Consider the following 13,676-nt stretch of genomic DNA (forward strand, 5'->3'; position numbering starts at 1 on the left):
TGTGTTTACTTGGCTTTATAACAATAGGATAAGCTTATTAATCCAACTTCATCCATTGTTTACTTGCAAAAAAAAATCAAATATCTCAAAACTCAAGGCCCGTCATTCAACCCTAATTCATGGTATTAGACATCCTTAATTACACAAAGGATAACACATCATAACCCATATTTGTGGAAAAAATATATAAATCCTAATCTACCCTCCTTCAATTATTTTGTTTCCCTCCCAATTTCTTTCGGTCTCTCTCTTTTTTATAACTCAATTTATCAATTTTATTATTTTTGAAAAAATACATATTTTTATACCTAATAATTTTGATAAATGAAAATGTCTCCGTGTGAATCAATAATAATTTAGTTCAAAAATAACTCAATCCAAATTATATGAATACAAAATCAAGCATAAGATTGTATATCATAAGTGGAGGGTAAAACTGTTTTTCATCATTCAATCAGTATTTCAATCCTAAAATTAATAACTCGAAGTAAACATGTTATTATTTATCCATCATTATTTTAAATCCTTCAAAATTATTTTAATAATCCTAATATGATTTATCCACATGTAATCTCATCTCACTAAGTAAACGCATCATATATGCATATAACTTCAATGCTTTAACTCAATTTGGTAAATAAAAAAAATCTTTATATTATTGAAATATAGTTAATAACTTATATATCAGAGAGATAAAGATTTTCGTTTCCAACTTTGTTACATATTAATATAACTATTATTCATATATGTAGGATTTGAACTTGAGACTATATGAATCTTGAGTTTTTTCTTCCACCTCTAGGTCAAGGGATCTTTTGACAAAGTACTGGTGGTATTTTTTCAATTTATTAATCAATCGTTAGGATAACCAAGATATCCACATCTTGATAAACTATTACCCCGCAATTTTAACTTTTTTAAAAAATAAAATAAAATAAAATAAAGAAAATTGAACTCCAATCGATCTCATGACTAACTTTATGATTTCATATCTACTCTAACGGTAGATCTAATGATTTGATGAATAATAATATCAAACGTTAATTATATTTGTGTTAAGATATTGACCATTAAATCTATTATTGGATACTAGCTACTTTTATAATAGGATCTCAATTCCCTGATTTCAATTTTCACTATGTGGATCGGAATCATTTATTAGTCATGATCAAGCCCCATAATGCATATGGTGGATGTATAATCAGGTGAACATCACCTCATGTAACATACATTTACCTGCTAAATGCGTTCTGACTTATGAAGAGGATTAATTATAGGTGTGGTAGGGGGAAAAAAAATCAACTTTTACATTAGATTATCAATTTTAATTTAATTTCTTAAAAGGTCAAAAGCGAAATGAGGTTAACATAAATATTTGAATAATTTTCTCGTTTATGTGTTTTAAGACCAAATGGGTTTTCATATTGCCATTCAAGTCTCCAAGGAAAAGGGGGATAACTACGAGTAGTTTTAATAATTTTAATTTTTAATTTTAAGATTAAGATAAAAAAAAATGTTGCCATTGAAATTTGAAACCGTAACATAGTTTTTGAGATTATTCTATGCTATACTTGAAGTGCTTCTCCCCCAATGATGTGGTCAAATATCAATCATTGGATCATCAAGACATATGTCAATTTCCATAAAAACATATGGATCCCACGTGATCTAATGATATTTAAATAGGGGGAGAAACACTTTCGATGTAGCATAAACTAACCCTTTTTTTTGTTACAGGAATTGTGAATGGTCAGAACTCAGAATATATACCGAATATTTTCGAAAATTGAAACACACGTCATGTATGAAAAATAGCGGATATATTATAAATTTATTGTTACAACCTAAAATAAATTGGAAAAAAATATTACTAAAAAATATATTAGAAATAACTAAAATGAAATTATAAATGATGGATTATTTCTAATAATTTTTAAAATAATTATTAATCCTTACTCTTTTAAAAAAGTTGGAAAAGTTTGAAAATAATAAAGTTATTTTTAAAAAAAGTCACACGAAAAAAATTTCACCATCCAAACCAAACTCTAAAGCTCTCTCATCAATTAATCGTAATTAGTAATAAATATTTCCCCAGTTAGGATCAAAATTCAAACGAGAAATCGGTTGGGAAAAAAAATCAAAAGAGAAATCAAAATTGCTTTTAATTCAGTTTTGGGATTTTACAGCGAACAAAATTCATTAAAAAATTGAGAAGTACTTCCTAAAAGTTTTTCCAAACATTATTTAACAATATGTTAGAATGAGCGTAAATGTCTACTAGAATGAACATAAATGTCTACTTGACATCAAAATTTTAAATTAAATAAATCGTGACCCACTCTATAAAAAAAATAGAAATGAAGCTAATGCCTACGTACGAGATTCAATTATTAAATTTTATTTTGATTAAATGGTTCCATATTTTTTGTCCAGCGCATGTATCCAAAATCACTTTGGATTCTTGGATCTAAAACCGTGGCACTCAACCATAGTGCATGTGTGCCCCATAAGTTAATTCGTTGCTATTTGCTAACATATTATTTTTTTTATGACGGAGAACCCGCAATCGTTACTTTTTTGGTGTGTACTAGGTAAATTCCGAACTAACTCAATAACCAGCAAATTATGTTAGTTAGATAAACCACACTAGACAAACTCCGTTTGACAGGTTAGTCCAAGACGAGGATGTTGATAGGAGAAATTGAACTTCTAATCTTGTGACGAGCTAATCCAAAAAAGTGTTGCTACCAAATTATTACAAGTGTCATATCACTACCGACCATATTGGAAATTGACTCTCGTTAGAAATGGTTTTATAAAAAAGATTTCTTCTTTCATATATAGATAATTTTCAGCTTTATGAAGGTCATAAATTATCCCGCCAACAATAAGCAAACAGAGGCTTGATGCATTTTCATTATTATTATTTTTTGTGTAGAATTTTTGTTCATCAAATTAATTGCAAAATAATATATTGTAAAAATTCAAATTTATTGGGGAGTTATAATTGTTCTTAAAAGTAGTTGTATTATTTAAAAGATTTGAATTGCCCATTATCATCTATATGTTTTTATTTATAAAAACGTTGAATCCTGTAAAAATTATTAAACAATAGAATATTTTTTGCAATCGTTTCGAGAAACATCATTGGCCCAAAATTTAAGTTAAGGACCTCCATATGTGTAGTGACCAAAGTCCAGTTTATGTAATTAAAATGTTAATACATAATTAAGGGTCATTATTTAAGCACATCAAAGTGATTAAAGAGTTTGGAATCAAAGAATTGTAGTTCGTACCATTAGAAGTGTTCGGATCCGTCGAAGTTGAGTTCGGAAGCACCTAACAAGTTCGGACGTTCCAAACAAGAGATCGGACCTTCCGAACTTAGGTGGCAACTGAGGTGTCAAGATTTTGTTGATACATCATTACATGCTGGGAACAGAAGTTCCGAACCCAGATCGGATCTACCGATCTCCGCCTATAAATAAACCCTCGAATTTCACATTTTAACATATATTTTGAGTAATTATATCTTGTTTTTTTGTGGAGTTTTGAGCGTTTCTAGCCATATAATAGAGATTCGGGTTATAAAGAGGTTCTTCCGATTCGTAGTGAAGTCGTGCTCGATTTTTGTAGCCTTCGGCAACAAAAGGCTAACGAGAGACGCAAATATGAACTCCTATTAGTTATTGAGAGTAGTCATTGGATTAGTTAAGTCTTATAGACGAGTAATGGTGATATGGTATCCACTTGACTTGTAAGCTTAGACTTTAGTAGTAAGTGAAGTATGTAAGTACTGACCGAGATATCCAACTGAGTATACATGCTTATATGTTACATTTTATGCACCATGATATCCATGTTTTACTACTTTATTCATATTCTGAATATGCATATATCATATTGAGCATATATTCTCTTCAAGATAGTCATTCTAGTAGGTCGCTCAGCCCTACACTTTCGATATATGATTTGACAACGGGAGCCACCATGATGATAGAGACTGACGCTATGGTGATCTGAAAAAGTATGTGAGCTATCCAGCAGATTTGACCCAGATGGTACTACTCACTCATGGCACCTAGTTTGAGCAGGATTGATCTAGTGGACCTTGTATTCCTTGTCACGTCATCTTGCATGCACATATAGCTTTGTATACTCATAATTTATGTACTGAGCTTTATTCGTTCACATCCTTGGTATTATCTCGGACACCATATTCGACGATGCATGTCTCAGGTTGGATGAGACAAGATGCTCGAGAAAGGTTTAAAGGTGGTGCTAGTGACCGTTCTCGGAGGTTCTTCTTGTTTAAATCTTGTATAACTGATTTTTGGGTTCAGTAGTTGTTACCGATTGTATTTTTATAGATTGTTTTTATTAGATTTACTGTTATTTTAAGTTTACGCAATATTTTCCAGAGTTTTAAAAAGTCAATTGATATTCGACCTTGACTTTTAAAAATTTTACAAAAGTCTACCGGAATTCAAAATTCAAATAAACTTGTAACAAATTCACTGAATTCATTAACATAAAAATATTAAAGCATAAAGTAAAACTATAAATTATCAACAATTTTCTTTGATCCAACCCAAAGATTTTAATAAATTTTTAAAACTCATAATTCACGTACAAATTTTCTCTTTCTCTTTCACTTTCTCTCACGTCTCCTCTCTATCTCACTCTCTCCTATCTTCAAAATGTATTTTTATATTTGCACTATTTAATTATTGTTTTATCTTTGGAATTTTTTCATTTTTTAGTCGAACAAGGTACAACTACTTTCTTAAGTCACTAATTTTTTTACAATAGTTTGAATTCAAAACCAAATTAAAATTATGAGTTTTTTTAATAAAATTATTACGAAAATCATAAAATTTTGTTGGCTCATAGAATTGAAAGACGTTAAATTTTCAATAAATAAAATCTAAAATTTTTTGTTTAACTTTTTGAATAAAATTAAATTTTTTTTCTTCGTATTTTCAATTATTATATAAACTAACATATTTTTATTCAAAAATTATATTTACACAATTGAAAATAATATTTTTTTGACATAAAGATATATATTATAAATTCAAACATAAGATTCTTGATTTAATACAATGAAATATTTTTTTAAAAAAAATTTAATGGTATACAAAGAAGCCAACATATACATGCATATATATGTATGTAAGGATTAAAATGATTTAATTTTAAATAAGTAAAATATATGTATATTAATAATAAGAAAAGTTATTTCAAACTGATATACATGTTAAATAATTATTTGTTCAAATAGATCTATGAAAAATAATAAGTTATAACAACCTTAGAAATATATATCGTAATTAGACAATTCAATTATATATGAAAGATATGACGTAATATTTAAAATCATGGATACTAATATAGAAAATTTATTTTTTTTGAAAGAAAAGTAAATTAATTTCATTGCATCAATTCTTAAAACGTTACATTGACAACAAAAGAAGGAGGGGGAAAAACCCTCCCTTCACAATCAGACATAGAACGCGCCGTCCTTGAAAGTTTATGAGCTAGGCAATGAATAAAACGCTTACCCTAGCGCACGAAATGTATGCATCCCATGATTCAACGAGAATACATTATTATAAAACCGACTGTCGAAAAAAGTTAATGAAAGTATATTATTATACAACCAGCTAATTTGACGGAACAAAAAAACATGGGACAACACATCTTTGAACAAATCTTAGAAAATTGTTGGAATAACCGATAAGTCCAACCTAATCTTGCTAGAATCCCAGCAAAACGACAGAGGTTTGTAAGAAAACCTCCAAGCACGACAAAAAGACATGATTAGATCGATGCAAGTACATGTAAGCGATCCGAGTCCACCTCGTTGAATGTCAAGAAAAAATAATTAATCAACAATATAGAAAAGATATAATTAATTCATATACATTTTTCACATTTGAAATCAATTTCAAAATTCATAACCTTTTAATTTACTTCAATATTGTTATCATACATGTTTTTGGTTAAAAATATCACAAATTAGTTGTCTTTTTTAATTTTTTTTATTTAAATATATAATTTTTTTTTACTTGAACAATGTAAATTTTAAATATATTATTATTATTATTATTATTATTATTATTATTATTATTATTATCTATCTTGTTATTTAAAATTTTTATTGTTCACCATTAAATTTTAATTTTTTAATGTATTTGTTAAATATATTTTTTTATCTTAAATAAAAAATTTTATAATGTAATCATAATTATATTAATATTTTTATGTAAATAAATATTTTTATGTAATTAATTTTCAAATCTCCACAAATAAATTTTTAAATTTCTATCCTATATATTTTTAAATAAGTTTTTAATTTTGCATTAATTATAAAAATATTATAACATTAATTGTTGGAGATCAAACTCTAGAGTTTCGGTGATAACAAAGTCAAAACAAAACCAAGTAAATAAACTAATCGGACTCTTCAAAGATTAAAGATTAAAGATTTCAATATACGAAGGTTACTAGATCAAAGTTCCGTAATTAAATCAAGATACATATCAAACTCCACAAGAAATATATCTTATTGCACCAGATCGATTGAAACAAGGTCCGATAGTCATCAACCAGATCGAAGCCTCACTCTGAAGTATCCGTTGCTAAGATCGTTGGAGAAAGCGACAAAATCATTTAATAAGATTTTGAACGTTGATCGGCTTACGTTTTAAAGTCAAGATTTGTGAGCTATTTATTGAGATATGCTGGCGGCCCAATATCAGAAATTGTTGGCGGCTCACTGGCTACTTTTGAAGACAATAAATATTCTAGCATTTCGAAGATTCAATATACGAGACCAAGAGTGAAAAATTACAAGCAATCAAAATCAAAGTCAAAAAGCCTTCACTCAACACACTAACTCAGATACCCACTTCATCAGATCAAAGTCTCGATACTCTGAGTTAGAACACACTACAGATCGATCAAGCTCAAAGAAACTCTTCAAATCGATCCAGATCAAAGCTACAGATCCTCAGATCAAACTACCGAAGCATACTTTGTTGCTTCACTTTGTAAACTCTAAGTAGAAAAGTTGTTCTGCTTCGAGTAAGAGTATTGCTAGGAGTTTCTTTCAAAGGATTGATTGGATTGGATTTGTACAAAGAGATTGTATAAGTCAAAGTCTTCTAGTGGAATCCTTCTGGAAACAGAAGAAGGGGTGACGTAGGAAAATTCATCTCCGAACATCCAGAAACAACTCCATCTCTTTACTGCACTTATTTCATTTCATCTGCATTAGTATTATTAATCATTCAATCTGTGAGGAAGATTACTTCCGCCTGACTTGCTCAGATTTTTCAAGCAGATAAAAAGTTTTAAGCAACAAAACTTCCGTCTGATTCTTACAAATCAGATTGAAGAACCCGCAAATTTTTAATTGTGTATTCACCCCCCCTCTACACATATTTCGATCCTAACAAGTGGTATCAGAGAGGTTCTTGCTTATCACCTGAATCGTCTCTTAAACTATGGCATCTTTAGCTATGACATCGTTTAGTAAAATCCCTATGTTCTCAAAAGAAGATTATGATGACTGGAAAATTCGTATGCAGGCACATCTATTAGCACTGGATGATGATATGTGGTTCGTTGTAACAGATGGACCAATGAAGATTATGAAAGTCAACACTGCTGTTGCTATTACTGAAGGTGCTCCTCAGATGATAGAAAAGCCTCGATCTGAATGGACTTCTGAAGATAAAAGGAAAGCCAATCTTGACAATGTAGCCAGAGACATTCTATATAAAACTCTTGACAAAAACATGTTTAGCAAGATCAAAAGTTGCACTACTGCCAAAGAAATATGAGAAAAGCTCACTCAACTATGTGAAGGAAATGATCAAACAAAGGAAAACAAACTCATGGTGGTCATTCAAAAGTTTGACAATATCAAGATGAAACCAAGAGAAACTATGAATGAATTTGACGAAAGATTCAGTTGTATCATGATCGAGCTGAATGCACTTGGAAAGAGTTACAGCAATCGTGACATAGCACTCAAAGTCATGAGAGCTCTACCACGAGAATGGGATGTAAAGACAGTCACTATGAGGGAATCCAAAGATCTCAATAAGATCGAACTACATGATCTATTTGCAGATCTTAAAGCTTATGAATTCGAGCTGGGAGTTCGAACTGAGGAAGACACATCAACATCACAAGTTACCAAAGCTCTCACTGCAGCAGATGAAACTCCTGTAACCAAGACTGCAGAACAAATCAGTAGCGATGCAATGTCACTATTTGTCAAAAAGTTTGGAAGATTCATGAGGAAGAATCATAATAACTTCCAAAGAGCAAACAGATCAAGTTTCAAATCAAAAGAACCATCTAAAGAAAATCGAGCTTGTTACAACTGTGGAAAAGAAGGACACTTTATAGCCGATTGCACCAAACCTAAGAAGGATGAAAAGAGAACATTATACAAAAAGAACTCAAGGGAAGAAAGAAAGAGATTTAGCAAAAAGAAAGAACAAAAAGCTCTGTTAGCAGATGAAACAATAGCAAATGGGCAGAATCAGACTCCACTTCATCTGGCTCAGAGACATCGTCAAGTGAAAGTAAAGAAGAAGCTGTCAAATGCCTTATGGCTAATAACTCTGACATTCCAGATGATGGAGAGGTACTTGACTTTACTTCTGATGAATTTAGTAAGGAAGATCTTATTAATGCATTAAATGAGATGGTTATTGAATATCGCACACTATCTCACAAGTTCGATGAAGTCAGAACAAATGGAAAGGGCACAACAGATAAGTCAGATCAAAGTAACTCAAATGAGTATACTAGATCAGACAGTCTAAAGGCTCAGATAAATTTGTTAATAACTGAGAACAATGATATGAGAAGTAAGCTGCAAGAAACTTTTTCTGAAAATCAGAGATTAACAGATCTAGTAAACTCTTGGAATAAAGCATCGATATCCTTGGATAAACTTACAGAAATGCAAAAGCAAGCTGGTGATAAATCCGGCTTAGGTTATAGCACAAATAAAGGAAGTTCATCTACTTCAACCACTCAATCGTGTCTGAAAAATAACAGCTCCAAGTATCTGAAGTTTGTGAGATCCAGCACGATATATGAACCAGAGATTCCTATGACATATTCAATACCTCATCAGAGCAAACTCTTACACAAAGGGCTGGGATATGTTGAGTCAGACAAATCTAAGTCAGGATGGACTAGACCTAGATCAAATTGGTCTAGAAATGGTTCTGAAAGACAAAGAACTTCACCAACTCAACATAAATCACATTCTAACAGCTCTTATAGAAAGTATTGGAAGTCAAATAGGAATAATCGATCTGATCACAACACTTGGCACACACAGCACAATGCACAAAAATCATCAGATAAATTTATAATTCCCAAAGGACAACATCATGGAAAGACTGTGAGGATAATCCAAGTATGGATTCCAAAGGGATTAATCCAGCGTGGACCCAAGTAGGAATGGGGACCAAAGTTATTTTATTTTATTTTTGTAGGAAAACAAGGGCGAATTGATCAAGCAAACAGTCTGGTACCTGGATAGTGGATGCTCAAGGCATATGACAGGAGACAGAAGAATGCTATCTGAATATACACCAGGACTAGGACCTAAGATTACATTTGGAGATAATTCTAAAGGTACAACCATGGGTAAGGGTAAGCTTATTCATGAAAATATTCACATTAAAGATGTATTACTAGAATTTAAAGTATAATCTGATTTGTATTAGTCAATTATGTGACTATGATTATTGTGTGGAATTTCAAAAGCACATCTGCACTGTAAAAGATCAATCTGGACTAATCATTATGACAGGAGAAAGAAATGGAAACACCTATAAAGTTAATTGGTCGGATCAACCAATCACTTCAGTCTGCCTGATAGCATCAAAGATGAACCAACATTGGCTATGGAACAAAAGACTAAATCACTTGAACTTTAAAGCTATAGCCAATCTGAGTAAACATGAATTGGTTACAGGTCTGCCTAAAATCGAGTTTTCAAAAGATAAAATTTGTTCTGCCTGCCAACTAGGTAAGCAGATCAGATCAACTTTTAAAAACAATGGATTTAAATCATCTTCCAAAAGCTTAGAACTATTGCACATGGATATTTTTTGTCCTATTCCAGTAATGAGCTTAGGGGGAATGAAATACACCCTGATTATTGTTGACGATTTCTCAAGATTTACTTGGGTGATATTTTTAAAATCTAAAGATCAAACTGCCACCCAATTGATTAAACTTCTTTTAAAACTTCAAAATGAGAAATCAAAAACGATTGACAAAATTAGAAGTGACAGAAGAACCGAGTTTACAAATCAAACTCTGTCTACTTATCTTGAAAATCATGGAATCAAGCATGAGTACTCTGCAGCTAGAACACCACAACAAAATGGTTTTGCAGAAAGGAGAAATAGAACTCTAAAGGAAGCTGCTAGAACAATGATTGCTGATTCAGGTATTTCACAAAAGTTTTGGGCAGAGGCTGTAAATACAGCTTGTTATACTCAGAACAGATCAATGATTAATAAAAAAGTTGGAAAAACACCTTATGAGATCTGGTATGGTAAAGTTCCAGTGATATCATACTTCAAGGTATTTGATTGCAAATGTTTCATTCACAACAATGGTAAGACTCATCTAACTGCACTCGATGTCAGATCAGATGTTGGTATATTTCTTGGATACTCATCTGTTAGTAAAGCTTATAGAGTATTTAATATTAAAACTCTAATAGTTGAAGAATCAATACACGTTGCTTTTTATGAAAGATCTGTTACTGATGAATCTTCAAGTTTAAATGATCTCAGTAACAGAATAGAAGATACAAATCTTGACTCAGAAGATGAAGAAGAGATTCAAATCATAATTCCTTTTGAACCAGTTCAAATTGAGGAACAGATACCAGAAGAACCACCAATTAACAATGATATTCCAAAAAACACAAAACATCACAATGATCAAGATCAATAAGGGAACACAGATCAACTTGGTCCAAATTACAGATGGTCCAAGACTCATCCACCAAACTTGGTAATAGGTAATCCATCTGCACCTTTGAGAACCAGAGGTCAGATGATTAATGATTTCATGCATGCTGCTTTTATTTCTCATATAGAACCTAAGAAAGTAGAAGAAACTCTTCTTGACAGTAATTGGATAGAAGCCATGCAAGATGAATTGAATCAATTCGATAGAAATTCTGTCTGGCATTTAGTTCCTAGACCTTCAGATAAATCTATAATAGGAACTAGATGGGTATTTAAAAATAAACTCAATGAAAGTGGTAATGTAGTAAGAAATAAGGCACGTTTAGTTGCACAGGGTTACAGACAAGAAGAGGGCATTGATTTTGATGAAACCTTTGCTCCTGTAGCTAGACTTGAAGCTATTCGAATTTTTCTTGCTTATGCTTCTTTCAAAGATTTTAAGGTATTCCAGATGGATGTTAAAAGTGCATTTCTCAATAGTCTTCTCCAAGAAGAAGTGTTTGTAGAACAACCCCCAGGATTCGAAAGTCAAACTTATCCAGATCATGTATTCAAACTGGATAAAGCTCTTTATGGGTCATACCAAGCTCCACGAGCTTGGTATGACACACTCTCTCTTTTTCTTAATGATCATGGTTTTACTATTGGCTCTGTAGATAAAACTCTCTTTAAGTTTGTCAGAGGCGATCACACTTATTAGTACAAATATATGTTGATGATATCATATTTGGGTTATCTAACCCCAAATTATGCAAAAAGTTTTCTAAGATGCAGGACAAATTCGAGATGAGTATGATGGGAGAACTAACATTCTTTCTGGGATTGCAAGTCAGACAGATGAAAAAGGGAATATTCATTAACCAGGTCAAATACACAAAAGAACTTCTGAAGAAATTTGGAATGGAGAATTGCTCTGCTGCTAGTACCTCAATGAGTGATTCAATCAAACTGGACAAAGATGAAGCTGGGCCTTCAGTAGATCAAACTCTATTCAGAGGACTTATAGGATCTTTACTCTATCTGACAGCAAGCAGACCAGATATAATGTTCTCAGTCGGTCTATGTGCAAGATTTCAATCTGATCCGAAGCAATCTCACTATATTGCCGCAAAGAGAATCCTAAAATATCTTAAGGGAACTCAGAATGTTGGATTATGGTATCCAAAAGATTCTAGTTTTAATCTTATTGGTTACTCAGATTCAGACTATGCAGGTTGCAGAATTGATCGTAAAAGCACAAGTAGGACTTGTCAATTTCTTGGTGACAGGCTTATTTCTTGGTTCAGTAAGAAACAAACATCTATTGCTACATCTACAGCAGAATCAGAATACTTAGCCGCTGGAAGTTGTTGTGCACAATTGCTCTGGATTCAATAGCAACTCAGAGATTACGGTGTTAATTCATCTGAATCACCAATCTTCTGTGATAATACAAGTGAAATAGCTATCACTTACAATCCAGTTCTACATTTCAGAACAAAGCACATTGATATTCGTCACCACTTCATCTGAGATCATGTTCAAAAGAAATATGTTCGTCTGGAACATGTTTCAACCGATTTTCAAGTTGCCGATATTTTCACCAAACCATTACCCGACGCTAAGTTTTCTTATTTTTGAAATGTTCTTGGTTTAATTGATATTGATTAAATTAAACACATGTTTACGGGGAATATCTGCTCATTTCAGTACATTTAACAGATGAAAAATATATAACTTATTACATTTCACTCATCTGCCTCATAAGCTACTCGAGCAAGATCTATTCTACTACGTATCTCTCGGCTCCAGTTGATCATCCAAGAACTTAGAGAGCCTTGACCATTGCAGACGTCATCTTCAAAGCAAATGTTCTGCATTTCATCTCGCTCTGTGAGGAGAATGACAAGCCGAACTCCAGAGGACTTCAAAACATCTCTATTATTTTGAGTACCCAGCATGAACTTACACCACTGCATCCTAGCACAAATTAGACGCATGTTTAGGGGGAATATCTGCTCATTTCAGTACATTTAACAGATGAAAAATATATAACTTATTACATTTCACTCATCTGCCTCATAAGCTACTCGAGCAAGATCTATTCTACTACGTATCTCTCGGCTCCAGTTGATCATCCAAGAACTTAGAGAGCCTTGACCATTGCAGACGTCATCTTCAAAGCAAATGTTCTGCATTTCATCTCGCTCTGTGAGGAGAATGACAAGCCGAACTCCAGAGGACTTCAAGACATCTCTATTATTTTGAGTACCCAGCATGAACTTACACCACTGCATCCTAGCACAAATTAGACGACGCATTGCAGGAGTCAACGGAGGAGGACTGGGAAGACGACGACAGCGAAGGGAATCAAGGAAATTCCACATTCTCATTCCTCGCTCAAACACCCTCCTTCTGTACAAATCCTTCCGTATTTCATTCTCTTGTTCAACAGATAGAACAACGGTGCTATTATTCTCACTTGCCGTTTACTCTTAATGTTTTGAATTATATGTTGTTAGTGCTTTGTAACTTTGCTTTTTATAGGGACGGATCAATAAATGACAGGACATCAGCCGTTTCAGCTCCTTTGAATGTCCAATCAACTTCTACTCCTTTATTACGGGAAATTCAATTTGATCTGCCTAGATCGTGATAATCCTTCCTGAG

The sequence above is a fragment of the Henckelia pumila genome, chromosome 1, assembly GCF_033568475.1.
Source record: "Henckelia pumila isolate YLH828 chromosome 1, ASM3356847v2, whole genome shotgun sequence".
In the NCBI taxonomy this organism is placed as follows: Eukaryota; Viridiplantae; Streptophyta; class Magnoliopsida; order Lamiales; family Gesneriaceae; genus Henckelia; species Henckelia pumila.